The sequence below is a fragment of the Lissotriton vulgaris genome, chromosome 8, assembly GCF_964263255.1.
Source record: "Lissotriton vulgaris chromosome 8, aLisVul1.2, whole genome shotgun sequence".
Taxonomy (NCBI): Eukaryota; Metazoa; Chordata; class Amphibia; order Caudata; family Salamandridae; genus Lissotriton; species Lissotriton vulgaris.
The window spans coordinates 704,465,433-704,484,950 of NC_141696.1; positions in this window are offsets into that span (position 1 = coordinate 704,465,433).

Here is a 19,518-nt window from a genome sequence, read left to right on the forward strand (position 1 = left end):
TTGCTTTCATGGAACTTAATGAGCAAACCCAGCAAATACGGAGGGATACCCAAACCCTCTAAGACATTCCATAGTTGGTCACGTGGGACCAGGTCAAAGGCAGTCCGTAAGTCTATGAATGCGAGGTACAGACTGCCTTTGCCCAATACGACCACTTTCCAATAAAGCATTAAAAGGCAAAATGTCTGTTCGATGGTGCCAGTTCCTGATCTAAAGCCCGCCTGGAAATCTGACAATACCTGATTGTCTTCAGCCCAGTGCAAAATCCTGCCTAGGACTACTTTGCCCGCTACCTTCTGGGTGGAGTCGAGCAAGCTAATTGGACGATAGTTGGCAGGGTCGTCCCGACAGCCTTTCTTAAAAATCGGGACGACCTCCGCGCCCCTCCAGGAGTCAGGAAGGCAGCCACCCATCACGGCCTCATTCAGGAGTGAGGCAATAAGTCCGCTCCACACCTCTGTATTGACCTGTAACAGATCACCTGGGATGCCATATGGACCTGCAGCCTTGTTAGGAACAAGGCACCTGATTGCCCCTTCGACTTCCTTAGCAACAAAGGGGTGGTCATTAATTGTGTTGGCAACCGGCGCTCTATGCAAAAAACCCCTATTTGATTGTGGTGCGCCTGGTGAAATGGAGTAAAGGTTAGAAAAATGGGCAAACCAAGCCTCCCCTGTAATGTTGCAAGTCAATTGTGAATCGAGGGGCTTGTCCCTAGCTCTAAGCAGATCCCAGAACCCCTTCGAGTCCTTTTTAGAGCTCGCATCCATTAGCTCTCTCCAGAAGTTGGTTTCGTGTGCTTACCTTGCCATGGATAGAGCTTTTTTATAGCTTTGTCTAGCGAGACTAATTTGATCTAGGTCTTTTGATTTCACGGCTAGAATGAGTTCCCCTTTAGCAGCGCGACATGCAGGGGAGTACCATTTATCTCTACCCTTGGTTGCAGCTCTGCTTGTGGTCCTTGCCCTGCTCTGTGGGACTATGAACAACTCACTTAGAGCTGAAATAGTTTCTGTAAAGGCCACAAGGACAGCATGATTAATGGTTTCCACTGTGTCTAAACGGGACTTCACTGCTGTCATTATGGTCTTAGCTTGGGCCATCCTTCCTTCGTCCGTGGCAACTTTAGCCCATTTTAATCGCCTACCACAGTTCGAAGGAACAAGATCGTGAGATGATTTCCATATGTGTGGAGACGTGGTTGGGATCCTATCTTGCCACGGGGGGGGTAAGGGTCAGGGCCAAGGGGTTATGGTCACTGTCGGAAGTCAATAGGACTTCCATATCTTGGTGGTACGGCCATAGCTTGTGATTAGGGCTCCCGGTTTTATGGTATTTATTTTTTTGCCATTTCTGTCTGTATTTATCCATATTTATTTTTGAGGCATTTTTTCTGTATTTATCCGCATTTATTTTTGCCACAAGCAAAAGACGACGCTACAGCTAGTATTTTTCCACATTTATTTCAGTCCCCAAAAACACATGTGCAACTGCTTGTACACGGACACAAGAGCCGAGGGAACAACAAACTAAATGGCAACAAATTCTTAATTGGCTTTAATTGGCTTTAAAGTAGAACCTTGGCTTGTGTGGTGTGCTGAGCTATAATTCTGGGGTTTTCTGGCTGTCCTTCCCTTTAGCGCGAAGAAACGCTCTGTCTGAGTTGCCCTTCTCAATGAAAGAAATAGAACATAGCGTGCTGTAACATAACAGTACTTATCTCATGTGAATCAGTGTGAGGAGGTCTGGTCTCTATAGTAAAAAGACAGGCCTGTTTAATAGAAAGGATAACTGAAATCAGTAGAATTGATAGTTATTCAAATGTAGTATCAGTCACCCTCATATCGGGTCACCCAATAATAACTTTGTCAGGGTCCGCTTAAAATTAATAAATGAAACACATCAAAATTCTCAACACTAAAAACTGGTTGGTTTGTTCTTTGGTCACTGTTCTTCCTTCTGGAGTTCGTACTATGTTGCAATTACCAAATAACCCAGCAGGCCCTCGACATCCCGGAGAAGATGTGCCAAGTCACCATCTACAGTATAAACGGAAAATAACACCCATATTATTTACAAGCCCCACTGTTCGGTGGCGGTCGAGTCCCTGGCAGTATCGCATAACATTGGTATAAATAATGCTTGATTTAGTTTCCCAGGCTTCGGGAACAGGCTGCAATGTTTTTCTAGAGGCTTTTGTTCCCTAGGTTTCCATATATGCCCGATTCTCCCTTAAGCGTTTTTTCCTGAAAACAAAATGTGTCACGTCAGCAGATCTTCAAGCATTATTTGCTGCAGGCCTGTAATGGGCCTCACACTGCCATTCACTGTTATACAGCCTGTGATCGGATAGAAATAAAAATTATAGGCATCTTAACAGCTCATTTATGTCGAACCTCAGAAGGGTTAGGCGTGCTGCAACACCCCTACTTCCAGCTCCTATGGGTTGGCCCTATTGTTAGAGTGGGCACTGATAAAGGAGTCATGGGCCTAGGAATGAAAGGGACGCCATAGTGAGCTGTGGTTCTGGGTGGGTTACATGACTGCCTTGCAGCCCCGCCCCTAGTTTATTTATACAAGTCCCAAGACGTATAGTTCATAGCCTGCATGTACGTGTGTGTCTTTCCTCAGCCACCCCACAGACTTGGAAGAGAGTGATGGTAGAAAACGGGAGGGGGCGGCATTTTTGAATTCCCCATTACACTCAGCACACCTTCTACAGAAAATTTCCGAGGCGGGGGAAGGGGGTGCTGGGCTGAGGCTGATTCTCAGAGCAATATGCAGAGCGGAGCTGCAGGGATGCTTTAGAAGGGGTGAAAACACACAACAAAGCCTCGTTAAGAAATAAATGGTCTTTTACAGACCTGTGAAGTATTTGGGCGCCGCTGTCTCTGCCGGGCTGACACACACGAGGGGGGCCAGGGGTGTCTGAAGTTCTTTGATCCCATGGGCGTTGCGCACCATTAATCTCTCCCCTGAGGCTACAGAAATACATCCCGAATGCAAAACAAGGGCTGGGGCAGCAATAACAGGACCAGGTGCGTGGAAACTCTTGGCTGAAGTACGGCCGCCTGGCAAAATTTACTAGTATTTTGCCGTTTTTACATGTAAATACAGACAAAGGAAAAATTGTTTTCCGTCTGTATTTATATGTAAAAATCCGTTTAAACGGAAAACCGGGAGCCCTACTTGTGATTCAGCAATATATAATCAATTCTAGAAGTGTGTCCCACCCTATTGTAGGTGTGCGCTCCCCTAGGATCTGACTTTGATCGCCCGTTGGTTGCTCTGAGGTCGTATTCCATACAGAGTGAGTTAATATCTATGGCACTCTGGGTCCATTTTTTGATCGGATCTAGAGAGAGCATGGGAATGCCTCTCCTGACATCGTCTTCCCAAGTGTCCAAAATGTCCTCACTGGCTAGGGGTTCAAAGCAAGTTAAAATCTCCTGCTAAGACAACAAAGGAGTCGATGTTACAGGATCCAAGCTCCTCTTCTATTCCGGATGAGGATAACGTTGAGGCCCCGCCCCTAGCCCCCCTTAAGTAGAGGTTGAACACTTCTAACTTCCTACCCCCATGGCACTGTATTGCTAGTCTCTGAAGATCAGGAGAATGTGTGTTTATATGCCTTATGGTTAATCCAAATGCAATATTGACCCAAATGAGAAGGCCACCCGACGGGCGACCTTTGCTGCCCTGAAGTTGGGATGCAGGCACAAAGTAGGTGGTGTACCCTACCCTGTGGCGAGGTTCCAAACACCATGTTTCTTGCAGAAGACAAATCCCGAAGGGATCCACAAGGGAATTCCAATCTGGGTTGTCAAAATTGCGTGCAAGCCCTGCCACATTCCAACTTAGGATCTTCAGCTGTGGGTTTCCTGCTGTTCTCTGACTGGCCGTGGACGCAAAGGCAGGGGGATCAAGATCAGATACAGGGCCTAACCTTCTTGAGCCATGAACCATCACTGGTGCCGCTACATTAGCTCTAGTAGGTTTTTGAGTGTCCTCATTCTGGATTTGGATACTTGCCCTGGGGACGGAGGGTCGTTTGCCAGCAGGCGGTGTCAACTGGTGGAATAACATAGAGGTCGTTGGGGGTGCAACTATCTCATGCACGATTGCGTGATTACTGTGAGTTTTAACACCTTCACTGCTAAGGCATATTTAGTGATGCCATATAATTTCCATTGAAATCAATGGAAAGTCCATGACGAGTTACCCTTGTCATTAGCAGCCAAGAGGTTAAGGATATTCAGCACTCCCTGCGCTGGCAAGGCGTGTGCCGTTGGTTGGACAAGTGAAAGGGAGCTGATTCCATCGGGTTTGGTTACCAAGGCTAAGGAGTCAGGGTCCCCATGGATTGGGGAAACCTTTGGAAGCAATGGAGGATCAGCTGACTTAAGGAGTCAATCTACTTCTTCAAGACAGCCAAACCTGTTCGAGGTTGGTGCCCCGAACCAGCGTCTATTTGGAGCTTGGTCTTTGTAGGAATACCCCCTCCCGGACTGATGATGTACCAAGGACCAATCCTCCCCATAAGTATGTGTGGTACGTGGTGGATAGAAGAAAGTTAGTGGCCTGGGTGCAATAGATGAGCCCTCGCCATCAACAAGCCATGAACAGATATGGTGGGCCGTGTGTGGATCCTCAAACGTCACGACTATACAGTCACCAGGACTGGATTTCCGTGAAGGGCCTACCCAGGGGACTCTACGCACCATTAAAACTCTACTTCTCCGGCCATTTGGGATCGGTCTATTCACGTTGAGCCAGTGCATGACCTTATTCTTCAGAGACCAATGGTTTTCGTGGTGGTCAATCTCGACCTCAGGCACACCCGTCAGTACCACCACATAATCATTGGCCTCTGGGGGGAGATCAATATAACCCCCTCGGAAATTGCTCTTGTTATGTGAGCCCTGGGCGGGTCAGTGGACAGTGTTGCTAGCATTCCGCCTCGGGGGAGCACCTGCCTTAGTGTGTGTGGAAGCTTGGGGAATGGGGTGCTTTGGTACCCTAGGCGGGGGATCAGAGGTTATGTGGTCAACTCCCTTAGTACGAAGTTTGGGGACTGGCCGTGTTGTAACTGGAGCTGGAGGGGGAAGGTTTGGAGTGTGTGGGGCTAAGTTATACTCAAGGAGACCTTGGTTTTCTAGACCTCGCAAGCCAAGAGTAGCCAAGGCTATAATGCTCTTTTCCATCTCTAATAGATGGTTCTCAATGCGTGATAGTCTTAGGTCCAAGGGAGATAGGAGTTTTTTTAAGGTTTCCCAAACTATTTCTATAAACTCCCCATCCCTCCCTTCCTGGTCCTCTAATTGTGATCCAATTTCCTCTGCAATTGTATTATCTTTAGTGGTTGCAGGGGGTACACCATCACTATCTTTTCCCCGGGGTACCCGTGGCGAAGAAGCATGCCCTCCTGTAGCGCTGGTCACAGGGAAACTAACAACATTAAGTTGGTGTGCCCCAACAATTTTAGCCTTCTTGCGTGAGTATGCAGACCTTGAGATACTCTTCCTTTTGTGAAGTTTACCTTTGGTACTATTGCATGCAGATTCATCGGGAATTTCCAGGGTATGGGGTGAGGTAGTGGTTTGTTGGTCAAGGATAGCCACAGGTGGGATCTGGCTTACAAACTGGAGTGTGGGACACAAAGTTGGAGGTGGGACGTGCGAAACTGGAGTGTAATGGACATCGGCCTGCGTAATCACGCAGTGCGGATTGACCAGACGCTCCGGAGTAAGAGCAGATGCTATGTGACCCAAGGATGATTTTTTAGAAATAGCAATGTCCTGCGACAATCTTCTAGCAGCAGCCAAATCTAAAGAGACACGATTTTGCAATTTGGTGATTTCTTTGTCTATAGCAATATTTGTGCGCGTAATGAAATCATCCATGGGGCCGTTTTGTTTCAACCCCCCCTTAGCAGTCCTACTGCGGCTAGCCCGAGTGCACATATCTATGAAAGGTAGACAACCCGCATACACAATAGGAAGGAGCAATGTAAACAGTACCGGTGACAAAGCAAGGGGCGAAAGGGGGGGCCCAGACCAGAACTCTTGGACCTCGAACGGCCTCAAACGGCCCGCTCTTTGCCCGGTCTTCGCCCCGTGCTGTGTCCCGCGCTGCGGGAGACTAAGACTAAGATATAGGGGGAGTGAAGGGCAGGGGGCGGGCCAGCAGGGAGAGCGGACCGGAAGCTGACTGTCGGTCTCGCAGGGACTCCTGGTTGTTGGAGTCCCCGCACACTCGCAGCCCCGCTGAAGCCTCTCACCCGGTACCGCCTTTCCTCAAGTCTCCGCCGACTCTGCTGCTCTGGACCCAACAAGACGATGCGGCACCCGCAAAGCGGGTGCGGCGAGGTGTGGGCTTAGTTGATGTCAGGAACGCCGCTGTATATCTGTCCTTGCGCTAGTGCCTCCGTAGTGAACAAACTGCAGACCCACAGAGGGAAAGGTGAGGGACGTTTTGTAATATCCTCAGGTGGGCGGGGGGCGGGCCAGCAGGGAGAGCGGACCGGAAGCTGACTGTCGGTCTCGCAGGGACTCCTGGTTGTTGGAGTCCCCGCACACTCGCAGCCCCGCTGAAGCCTCTCACCCGGTACCGCCTTTCCTCAAGTCTCCACCGACTAAGCTGCTCTGGACCCAACAAGACGATGCGGCACCCGCGAAGCGGGTGCGGCGAGGTGTGGGCTTAGTTGATGTCAGGAACGCCGCTGTATATCTGTCCTTGCACTAGTGCCTCCGTAGTGAACAAACTGCAGACCCACAGAAGGAAAGGTGAGGGACGTTTTGTAATATCCTCAGGTGGGCGGGGGCGGGCCAGCAGGGAGAGCGGACCGGAAGCTGACTGTCGGTCTCGCAGGGACTCCTGGTTGTTGGAGTCCCCGCACACTCGCAGCCCCGCTGAAGCCTCTCACCCGGTACCGCCTTTCCTCAAGTCTCCGCCGACTCTGCTGCTCTGGACCCAACAAGAGGATGCGGCATCCGCGAAGCGGGTGCGGCGAGGTGTGGGCTTAGTTGATGTCAGGAACGCCGCTGTATATCTGTCCTTGCGCTAGTGCCTCCGTAGTGAACAAACTGCAGACCCACAGAGGGAAAGGTGAGGGACGTTTTGTAATATCCTCAGGTGGGCGGGGGCGGGCCAGCAGGGAGAGCGGACCGGAAGCTGAATGTCGGTCTCGCAGGGACTCCTGGTTGTTGGAGTCCCCGCACACTCGCAGCCCCGCTGAAGCCTCTCACACGGTACGGCTTTTCCTCAAGTCTCCGCCGACTCTGCTGCTCTGGACCCAACAAGACGATGCGGCACCCGCGAAGCGGGTGCGGCGAGGTGTGGGCTTAGTTGATGTCAGGAACGCCGCTGTATATCTGTCCTTGCGCTAGTGCCTCCGTAGTGAACAAACTGCAGAGGGCACTACAACTTACCTCGCTATCCTAGCACTACTTATCGAAAAAGTCCAAAAAAGGAAATCTCGGCTGTTTGCTTGCTTCGTAGATATCAAATCTGCTTTTGACAGAGTAAGCAGGAGCAATCTCTGGAAGAAACTTAACGCATGGGGCTTGCCTAGCCCAATGCTTAATGCCATAATTTCTCTGTACACGGACACTTGGGCAAGAGTCAAGCTGGGCGATGGATTGAGCACAACTGCAAGCATTTACACGCAAAGAGGCTTGAAACAAGGCTGCGTTTTAGCCCCTAGCTTATTCAACCTCTTCTTATCCGACATTGCACCTCACATTGAAAAATCTGATTCTCATCCTCCGAAAATGGCCAATGAGCCAGTCGCCATTTTACAATACGCGGACGATATCGTTTTGCTAAGCCAAACTCCCATCGGTTTACAGAGATCAATAAATAATCTCGTAACCTATTTGGATAAGGAACAACTGGAATTAAACAAAGAAAAAAGAAAAATCATCCGCTTAGTGGATTGTAAAAAAGCAAAGTTCAAATGGAGGGCTAAAGGGGCAATTGTGGAAGAATATAGCTCTCATAAATACCTGGGCGTTACAATCGGGCAGGGCGCAATTCATAAAGAACACAAAACGACACTAAAAGCAAAGGCACAATCGTTAATCTATGCATATAGATTATTACATAAAAAAGTGGACTGCCCAAATTACTTCCATCTGCTAAAAGTAATGGCCGCCCAAATTCAGACCAGTCTGTCCTACGGCCTGGCCCCTTGGTGCGGCAAAGAAGAGCACTTACTGAACGAGCTGCAGAAGAAGATTTATAAAGCCGTCTTTGACCTTCCTAAATCTGCCTCCCCTTCCCAGGTCAGATTGGATACGACCTCCAGCACCAGAAATTTCGGGGAATGAGCTGCTTTATTAAACTTTGTCACACATTCCGCTCTTCAGACCCGGACACCTTGAACAGATTATGCTGGGATGAAATCAAGCACCAGGTGGATCTCAAAACACCGAACTCCTGGGGAAGCTTTTTGAGGGATTCTCTGGCCGAACTGGATCTACAAACAGCAGGGGAAAACTGGGAAGACAGAGGAAGCTTTGGCAAAACATTAAACATCACAGCCAAAAATAAATCCCTGTGGGCTGACAAAAAAGCCCTCACCAAGCGCCCGCATGGGTGGACGGTTAAAAACTCTTACAGATTTTCAAGGCCCCAAGCATATTTATTCACCCATTTCTGCTCACAGCTAAAAACGAGCTTCATTAAGTTTCGACATGGTGGGCACGACTCAAAGAACCTGTACCCACTATGGAAAAAGGCCTTCAAATCAGAGACTTGTCGACTATGTGGCTATAAACGAGAAACCTTAATCCACCTATTATGCGCCTGTCCAGCCGTCATAGACCAAAGGAGACAGTACCTGTAATCAATTTTTAACGATCTGAATATCCCCTCCAGCAGGCAAGCAGTGATACGTTGGTTAGAGGGCACGTCAAACATCCTGGCTTGCCGGGGAGTTTAATACATGAAAATAGTCAGTAGACTTTTACGGCAAGCCGACGGAGAATCCAAGTAAAAATACAACCCAGGAAATTTGCAGGTGGGCACTGGGGCCCCATAGACATTATCATTCTCCCTAAGGGGTTCACACTCTATTAAATCTGCTGTTCTGAGTTAAAAAAAATAATACTAATATTCGCTAAAGCAAGAACTTTTACATATGAATTTTAATGACAAGTAACTTTAAAAAAAAAAACTATTATGTTTACTTTTATAGATTGTTAACGTTATTGTCCATCGTAATCCTTTCTATTTGTTCAAGGGGGTATTCTAATGATTTTAATTAATCAAACAATAAAAATGAACTTGAACTTGAAAATGTCCTACATTTTAAATACAATGCACCCTCCCCGATGGGGTGTTTAGGGTCTACCGTTGAGGTGCCTTATATGCATTAGGAAAAAGTTTAGGCCTGGCAAAGGGCTTATTGTGCTAGGTTGAAATGGCAGTTTAAAACGGCACACACAGGATGCAATGGCAGGTCTGAGACAAGTGTTAATGGGTTACTTGAGTGGATGGCACAATAAGTGCTGCATGCCCACTATTAGTATTTAGCTTACAAGCTCTGGGTATATGCAATATAAGTTACTAGGGACTTGTTAATAAATTAAATGTGCCAATTGGGTCTACTTCAATTTTGCGATGTTTTAAGGGGAGAGCACAAGCCCTTTAGCAATGGTTAGCAGTGTAAAGTGCACAGAGTCCTAAAAACCAACAAAACCAAGTTGAAAAAACATTAGGGGTGAAGGCAAAAGTTTGAGTATGACCCTGAAGACAGGGCCAAGTCAAACACAGATGTTGGTGAACAACTCTTATGATGCAATATGCTATGATCTAGGATGAAGAATGAAAAGAGACACAGCAAATCCATCTAGCTACTGCTGTGTACTACATAAATCAGTGCACCAGGAACAGATTAGCCCACCTCTGCACTGCCTGCTGTGCAGATGCCATTGATCCTCTTTCATCCACTCTTGCAAATATAAAAGTGAATGACAAAGAGCGAAGTATTTGTAATTGTAATTGTATTTATGTAGCACTTACTAACCCTGACAAGGCATCCAAGCACTTTTCGGCAAGTAGCATGCTACTCCGGAACCCAAAAAAGGATTAGTGGTGTATAAGTATAACGATATATAAGTTTATTTTAGCGGTAGACATGCAAGTCTGTTACTTGGATTGAGTAGGATAATGGAGGATTAAAAAAGGGAAGAGTCTAGAAAGTGTTTATTGGGAGATCATAGTAGGAAGATAAGGTTTGGGATGAGTAGAAGGAAAGGAGGAGGAGGGAAGAATCTCTAGAAATGGATTAGGGAGATCATTGTAGTAAAATGAGTTTTGGGATGAGTTGAGTCAAAGGAGGAATACATGAGGGAAGAATTTAGAAAGGGTTGCTTGGAAGATCATAGTAGTAAAATGAGGTCAAGGAGGACTAGAAGAGGAAGAGTCTAGAAAGGGTTATTGTGGAGATCATAGTAGTAGAATAAGGTTTGGGATGAGTCAGAGAGTGGAGGAAAAGGATCTATTGAGATAGGTATAGGAAGAGAAAGAGTAGTGCACTGGAAGGAGTCAGAGGATGTTTTGTTCTTCCTCAGTAGGAGTAACTATATAGAAGGGGTATGCATGTATAAGGAAGATAATATATAGAGATTTAAAGTTGTATTGTATAAACTCAGACTTTCAGGTGTTGCTGGACTTGAAACTAATGTATTTGTGTATTTTCCTTCCATTTTCAAAAATATTTTTTCTCAATATTTCACATGATGCAAAACAGAATGGGTAAACATGACGAAATATGTAAATGACAAGAAATGTTTAACTAAGAAACTAATGTATAAATACGTAAGTGCTGTAGAAATCCAAAAGTAATGAAAAAAATTGTTCAGAGGACATTCCATGCTTCTGTGTGCTATATTTTGTAGGACCTCCAGACCCTACAGGGGTCTTAGAGGTCACCCATTGCTTACCATTTTTGTTGGCTTAATTGTCACTTATTTGCTTGTTCCCAATTGGTCGCTTCTGTAGGCTCCCTTCCTCTTCATGCGGTTGTCCTTTGCCTTTAGAAAGATGATCATTTCAGCGCCATGAGTGATTTATATGTTTATACCCTCCGTCGTCCTCCTTTTTGACCTCCATGTCAGCTAAGTCCCTCTTGAATTAGTTATTTGGGAACATCCACGCTGGTGGCTGTTGCGTCCAAAGATCACCAAACAAGTAAGTAAGACCAGCATTCGTAAGGTACTCTGTTCAAACGCCCGGTACTCATCAGGCCTCTTTATTTGCAAATAGTCCCGCCCCCATTGCCACAAGAGTGACCAACTGAATACAGCCCATGGGGGAGGTCCAACAAACACCCCTCAGGACTACGGCCATAATGGTCCACCCCACCAGTGAACACATCACACTCCTCCACAACTTGCAAACAAAACAAAAACACCACCAATATATGTCCTTAGGCAAAACACACAAGTTAAATAAGAAACAATGTCCAGTGCATAAACACAAATCAATACGTCACATACTTCTTCAATCTTGAAGATCTGGGAGGGCAAGGCCAAAGTTGGAACCTCTCGATACCCCATCGCCGCAAACCAGACTCAGGCCCCTGGGATTCATCAGGATGGGGCACCAAATCTAACTCAGCCGCCACACGTTGCGTCCTCGCAGAGGAAGAAACACCACACTGTTCTGACATAACCTGAATCCTGCCGGTAGATTCATCATGTTCCAGTGCCTGATCAGGAGAAAATCCACCACTATCCAAATCCACACCACCCGTAGACGATTCGTGAATAAGCAGATGTCCATCATTTGGAAACGCAGTCCTCCACCACCAGGATTCTGGTAAGCCTTGAAGAAAGACACATTTCTAGAAACAGTCACTCCATTTCTCATCACGGTGACCTTAGTCCCATGGACAGACTGAACAATCCATGGCTCAGGCTCAAAGGGCAGGCTAAATTTCCCTTTAGGGTGCCGATTTCACACCATAACAGCATCCCCTACAGCAAAGGAATTGAATCTCGCTCCACGCCTTAAAGAAACCTTATCATTCTTCAGCGTGCATTTCCGCAGTTCATCCACTACCCGTTCATGTTTGGCAAACACTGTCTCTGGCTGAGGAAAAACGTCACCCATTGGTCGGTTCATACACGAAGACATCGGGTTGTCCTTAGTAGTAGAATGAGGGGTCATCCAATACTCCCTCAGAAACCCATACAAACCACAATTCAAATCCTGTCGGTCAGCCACAGCAAACCTAATGGCCTAACTAAAAGTGCTCATAAAGCGCTCCACCTCCCCATTGGCCTGAGGTCATGAGGGAGTAATCTTTCGGTGAAAGATTCCCCTGGACTGAAGGTAGTTAGCAAAATCCTGACTTGAAACTGGAGGTCCATTGTCAGTACAAAGTTCAGTAAGAAAACCATGAGTAGCCATGATTTTCTCAAACCGAGGAATAACAACTAAGAAAAAGGGGAACCCCTGAATAAATGAAGGTAGAGCAGAGGGGGAATAGTCTGACTGGCCGTGGTTGTATCCAGTAACTCAACCTCAGGGTATTTGGAAAAATCATTGATAACCACCAACATGTGATGCCCATCCGGTAGACTTTCAAAGTCAGCACTTGCTCGCTGCCAAGGAAATGAAGGAATGTCTTCCGTGAGGATGGGAGCCGGAGATTCAGCAGTCCTGGCTGCCTGGCAAAGCACACACCTCATCACAGTGCTCTCCACCAACGCATCCAGACCGGGAAACCAAACCTTACACATAAACCTGGATTTTGTTCTTAACCACCCCTTGATGAGCCACGTGAGCAAAATCCACCCCCCTCTGTTGCAAACAACCCGGAATCACCAACCATGGACCTCTCATTACAAAGCCTTCCAGAGAAATGATCAACTCACCCCTCATATGGTGAAAGAACGCCAAAGTAGACTGAGCATCTTCGGTACGATTCATGGCTTCATCCAATAGGACACTCCATTTCCCAGTTCTCACAGCAGAAAGACAAATATGGAAACACTCATCCAACTTTGTAGACTCCAGAATCTTCTCCAAAGAAATAGATAGTGGCCAGGACCGCTCCACCACCAGACGAACATATTCCTCAGTATCCTCAGCTTCTGACTCCTCACTCAAAGACCGTCACTCTGCTGCTCACCCTGTTGCTGGGGCTAAGCCTGCCTGCTGCCTGCTGTCTGCTGCTCGTCGGAAGAGGACTGCACGTCCCAGTGCTCTTTGAGGCACTGCGAGCCTGCAGCTGGTGCCGTCACTCTCACAAGCACCAGGTGGCGCCTACAAAAAACCCCAGGAGCTCCTGCAGCACGGAACGCATGCGGGAGGGCCTGTCCATGCCTGTCAGAGACAGGAAGAGACCGGACGGGACCACTCCCCTTGGCTGTCTTGAACGCTGTCCACAAATCTGTAAGTGCCGTATGGAATCCTCTTTTTTGCTAAATACCACTCATTGACTGCTATAGTGTTATAGTGGTAGCGTGGTTCCTGGAACTTTCTTCATGCTCTACTATTTGAGGTTAGCATCTGTGACTATCTGCCATTAGTGTCGTCTTGGAAAAGTTCTGGGAAACTCTTGGGCAAGCTCTGACTTTCCCTGGTAGAGGGTGTTCTAATTGCACTAATTTGTTTCCCACCTAGATACTATTCTCTGGAACCCCTAATGGAACTGTTAGCTACCAGTTATACGATAGATATGGGTAAAATAAATGCTCAGGACCTGGATCTACAAAATAAGAGACCAAATAAGAGGGCCCCAAGTCTTGTGTGCCATGAATCATTGGGTAGGATTGAGATCATGTTAAAAGAGTGCCACGACATAGCCTGCTCTGATCCACCAAGCCAAATCTCTCCTTTCGCTAGCCCTTTGAAAGCCCCAGCGCCTATGATGGGTGCCACTCTTGAATCACCTCCTGCCAAAAAAAAATCATCTGTTAAACGGATACCCTTAATGTTTAAAAAATACAACGAATGACGCAGTAAGCTGTAGCCTTGGGACCGTCCCAAGGGGGACTTAGCTCATCAACTTGTCTGCTCCCTAGTTCCTCAGTAACTGAGACCAGTGCCACCACGACTGTACAAATCAAATGTCACAATAGATTTGTTGTTTTAGCAATAGAGGATAATGGGATGGGGGTGAGTGTATGTGATAACGAAGAGTCAAATCAAATCTCTGCTGGTGTTCTTAAAGCATTAAAAGATCAAACTAAACTGCTAAAAGAAGAAGTAACTACCCTAAAAGTGAAGATAGCAAGCCTGTTAAAGAAGGTAAATGGTGGGAATCTGCCCCAAACAGAAATCATATCTCCATCAATAAAACTGGTCTCTAAGGGGGCAGAAAACTAGTAATCTGGTTAATGTAACTTCAACCCAAGCCCATATGCCATCTACATGCCCTCGTCCACCAACACATGCCACTGACTATGGTAGTTTAAACGACACTCCCAGTCTGACCGTAAGGAATCCACTGAGATGTGATCGAGCCAGAGGGATTGACAGAGGAGAGGTTGGTTTAGACCTGCACTGCCCTTATAGAAGTGGCTGTACTGCGTACGCTATTAATGCCATGAGAAAAGAGATGGGCAGACTATCTGGAGGAGTTAGAACTGGGATTTCTGGTTGGCTAAGGCTTACGCTAAAGCCAGGCAGGAACCACCATTCTAGTCAGGGCAAGGGAGTCACACGCCAAGATATCCCCTGCTCACCCCCTTGGTAGCTTGGCACGAGCAGACAGGTTTATCCCAGAGGCAATGTGTAAAGCATTTGCGCACGCACACAACAGCAACAACATCCTAGGCACACCACAAAAGGAACTCCACACAAGGTTATATAAAAATAACTTTTGTATTGTCAAAACACATCCGATAGTAATCACACAATATACATTGTGCCAACTGGCACAGGCAATATTCACAAGGGATTATTTACACCAGGACAGGGCCACGTGGGCCACTGTCAGAATCAGCACTTAGTAGAACTAGCACTTAGAATAACTGTCACACCAAATAACAATTAAAGGTCACAACCAGTAACCACTGGTAAAGGTAGGTACACACTACGCAATACTAATAACCATAGGCCTAGATCACACAGGGACACATAACCTCTCTAGTACAAACTATACTAGGCAAAACAACCTCCTAAACATGAAAACACAGTTAGAGGTTTGACAGGCTGTAATCGGCTGGACCGGGATAGGGAGGAGTCGAGTCTTGGTAGGTTTCAAATCAGGCTTTATTGAGCGATATAAACGGTCAGTACAAGTAGGGCGGGTGGTAGGTCGCCGCGGAGATCTACTCCTTTCTCTCCTGCTCTTCCCAATCACTCCTTCTTCCCGTCGAAGACTGATCCCTCGTCGTAGACTTCTGCCGGTCTCCGTCGTCCCAGCCTCCACCGAAGGAGAGAAGCAAGACAGAGGAAAGTATCAGGACAGGGTTGTGCTTTATACCATATCAGGGTAGGGGGTGAGGAATCACACGGTGCAACTGTTTACCCAACGTGTCAGTGAGTGAAGTGCACAGGGCTTTATTCAAAGGGACCGGGGCTCCCACGGCGTCTATTCCACACCCACCCCGCAACCTTGTTACGCACCTCTGTGAGCCACGCCCCTCCGGGGGAGTGGCTGGGCGAAGCGTGGGGTCGTTGGCCTCCGGGCTCTGTGGATCTCGCCGGTCTCCTTAGGAACCACCGGGGTCTTGTTCCGTCCGTCGCCGGCTCTCTCGGTCCTGGATTCCCTGGCGAAGATACCTCGGGTCCGGTCTCAGCTCCCGCCTCCTTAGTCCCTCCCGCGAAGTCTCCGTCTTCGTCCTCGGATGCAGATGTAACTCGTCCGGGACCCGTCGCTGCAGCCGTCCTTGGTTCGCCTCCTCCTTGCCCTCCGTTGTCCTCACGATACCTCGCCTTCTCTCCGCTCTCGCCTCTCAAATCTCCACTGCTCCACGCCTCACCGCCTCTCCAATCCACTCTGACCGCTCCTCCGGTGTATAGACACACCTGGTCTTGGGGATGGGAGTCTTTTATGTCCGGTATAGGCTCCTCCTTCTCCTTCATCATACCTGTCCAGTTAAAGGGACCATGTTCCCATTCTTCCTCGTCGCAGCTGTAGGTTTCCTCCACTTTGTGCCATGTAGGTTCGTTCGCTGCCTGGGGAGATAAGAGGGGGGGGTCACACGTTATAAGTTCACTCCCGCCGGCCGGGGTCAAGGGCTCCGTCTCCTCGCTACACACCTCCCCCCCTGGACACTTCCGTTCGGGAAGGGGATTACGTGACAGGTAGTCAGCCCCTGTGTTGTCGACCCCTTTTTTGTGGCACACTCGAAAGGAAAAAGGCTGCAAAGACAAGAACCATCGCAGCACCCGCGGATTGTTGGCCCTGTTCCGGGCCATCCACTGGAGGGGGGCATGGTCTGTGTACAGGGTGAAGGGGCGTCCCTCAAGGTAATAAGCCAATTTCTCTACGGCCCATCTTATTGCCAAGCATTCCTTCTCCACGGTAGGGTATTTGAGCTCTCGCGGGAACAGTTTACGGCTGACATAAACTACCGGATGGTCCACTCCGTCCACCCCCGGCTGTGACAGAACAGCCCCAATGCCGTAGTCGGAGGCGTCCGTATGTAGGGCGAAAGGACGATCGAAATCTGGGGACGTCAGTATAGGCGATGACGTGATCCTTCTTTTCAGGGTGTCAAAGGCTCTCAACATGTCCACCGAGGGTGACGATAGCACCGCTTGCTTGACCGTCGATTGTAGGGTATCCGTTAGGGGGGAAGCCAGCTGTGCGAACTGCGGAATGAAGCGCCTGTAGTAGCCGATCAGGCCAAGGAACGCACGCATCTCCTTCTTGGTACTAGGAAAGGGAGTTTCCGATATAGCTCTGACCTTCTCGATTTGGGGTTCAATCATCCCGTGTCCCAGTACATAGCCGAGATATTTCACCTTTTGGAAGGCCAACCGCGTCTTCTTGGCGTTGATCGTCAGCCCTGCTTGGTGCAGCGTTGTGAACACTTGATCCAGATGAGTCATGTGGGATGTCCAATCCGGACTGAACACCACTATGTCGTCTAGATAGGCAGACGTATACTCCTTGTGTGGTTTCAGTACATTATTCATGAGTCTTTGAAAAGTTGCTGGGGCCCCGTGCAGCCCGAAAGGCAGTACTGTAAACTCATAATGACCTGAGTCCGTTGAAAAAGCTGTCTTGTGTCGATCCTCCTCCCTTAGGGGCACCTGCCAGTACCCTTTTGTTAGGTCTATGGTACTGATGTACCGGGCCTCCCCTCGTTTTTCAATTAGTTCATCAATCCGGGGTATGGGGTAGGCATCAAAGGAAGATATGTCGTTGAGCGCTCGAAAATCCATACAGAACCGGCGGGTTCCATCCGGTTTGGGGATCATTACGATAGGGCTGGACCACTGACTGTTAGAGGGCCGGATCACCTTCAACTTCAACATGTCCTCCACTTCTTTTTGAATGCCTTTTCGTCGTGCTTCAGGAATGCGATACGGCTTGATTTTCACTACCTTGCCCGGGGTGGTCCGGATCTGATGTTCCGTCAGTGATGTTCTTCCCGGTTGATCTGAGAATATCGGAGCATGTCTCTCTAGAGTCGTCTGTAGATCCTTTCTCTCGTGGTCCAACAGGTCTTCGTTAATCACTAAGTTACAGATGGTGTTGGTGTCCTCTCCGCGAGAAGATTCGGTGTTCAGTACTCCCGCAGGTGGTGGTCCTAACCACTTTTTGAGTAGGTTTATATGGTATACCTGAGTCTTCCGTGGAGATATCCGAAGTTGGTAGCTAGTGTTTCCTATAGTCGAAACGACCCGATAGGGTCCTCCCCATTCGGCTTTGAATTTTTGGGTAGAGGAGGGGAGCAATACTAGGGCCCAGTCTCCTTTTTGTAGTCGCCTCCATCTCTTTCCTTTATCGTACACAGATTTTTGTCTTCTCTGGCTTCTCTCTAGGTTTGTGTAGGCCAGGTCTCTCATCTTCCCCAACTTGGACCGCAGGTTTCGAGCATACTCCAAGGTGTGCAGGGTATCTTCAGGGTGTTCCTGCTCCCAGGCCTCCTTGGTCATGTCTAGGAGAGACCGGGGTTGTCTCCCGTATAGGAGTTCAAAGGAGGAAAATCCCGTGCTGCTCTGTTTTTGCCCTCGGATCACGTACAGGGCTAAGGGTAGAACCTGGTCCCATTCTTTACCGTTTACTTCAAGCATTTTCCTCAGGGTAGTCTTCAGGGTCCTGTTGTATCTCTCCACAAGACCGTCTGTCTGTGGATGATAAACAGCGGTTCTTATTTGGTGTATATTCAAGAGCTGACATACTTCCTTCATCAATTTGGACACAAAGGGGGTCCCCTGATCGGTAAGTATCTCTTTGGGGAATCCCACCCTGGAAAACAGCTCCAACATTTTATCGGCCACCTGTCGTGTTGTCGTAGATGATAAAGCGAAGGCCTCGGGGAATCGGGTGGCATAATCTACCATCACAAGCACGTACTGTTGGCCTTTCCTGGTTGTTGGAAGGGGTCCGATCAGGTCCATGCCAACCCTTTCGAAGGGGACTCCTATGATGGGTAGGGGTTGGAGGGGCACCGCTGAAGGCCTGGTCATGTTCTTTTTTTGACAGGTTTCGCACGTTTGACAATATTCCATGGTATCTTTGTATATCCCGGGCCAGTAGAAATGGCGGAGGATGTTCTGCGTTGTTTTCTCAGCCCCGGTGTGGCCCGCCACTAAGTGGGCGTGTGAATAAAACAAGACCTGTTCCCGGAAGGCCACTGGGACTAACAGTTGTTCTGGATCGTCCTTAGTCCCCTGTCTGTACAGTAGGTCGTTTTTGACGAAGAACCGAGGATAGAGCACCGGGGTTTGTCCCTGGGTCCTTTGAGCGCTGTCCCAGGCGTTGTGCAAGGACGCATCGTTAGCCTGGGAAAACCGGAAACTTCGGTCTAATATCCAGGGCTCCTGGGACACCAACGCAGGTTTTACGGGTGGTGCGGGATTCCTCCCCTCTCGAGGTTTCAGGCTTCTGTGAAACATTTCCAGAAAGGCGGGGTTGTCAGTTCCGATAATTAGGTCCTCTGGTAGGGTGGGCAATACTCCGACTTTTACGGACTGGGGTCTACCCCCGACGGGACGTATTGGAAGGAGGGCTACTGGATAGGGCCTAACATCGCCGTGGACACACCTGATGTATACCTGATCCTGGGGTAGGATTTGAGTCGGTTTCACATGCAAGGATTGAACCACGGACTGGCGGCAACCCGAATCCAACAAGGCTTGTATGGGGGTACCATTCACATTAACACTCACCCTGAATGCTGGCCCCATTTCTGCAGAGTATAACACTGTTCTGGGCAGGTATCCTACTTCCATGGGTTCTTCTCCTGACTTCCTCCTCGGACACATCCTAGCAATGTGGCCCCAGGTACCGCACTCAAAGCACTGGGGTCCGCTGGGTACCGGAGGCTCCGGTCTCCATGGCTTAGAGCGTACGGGGTCAGGGGGTCTCATGGGTTTCTT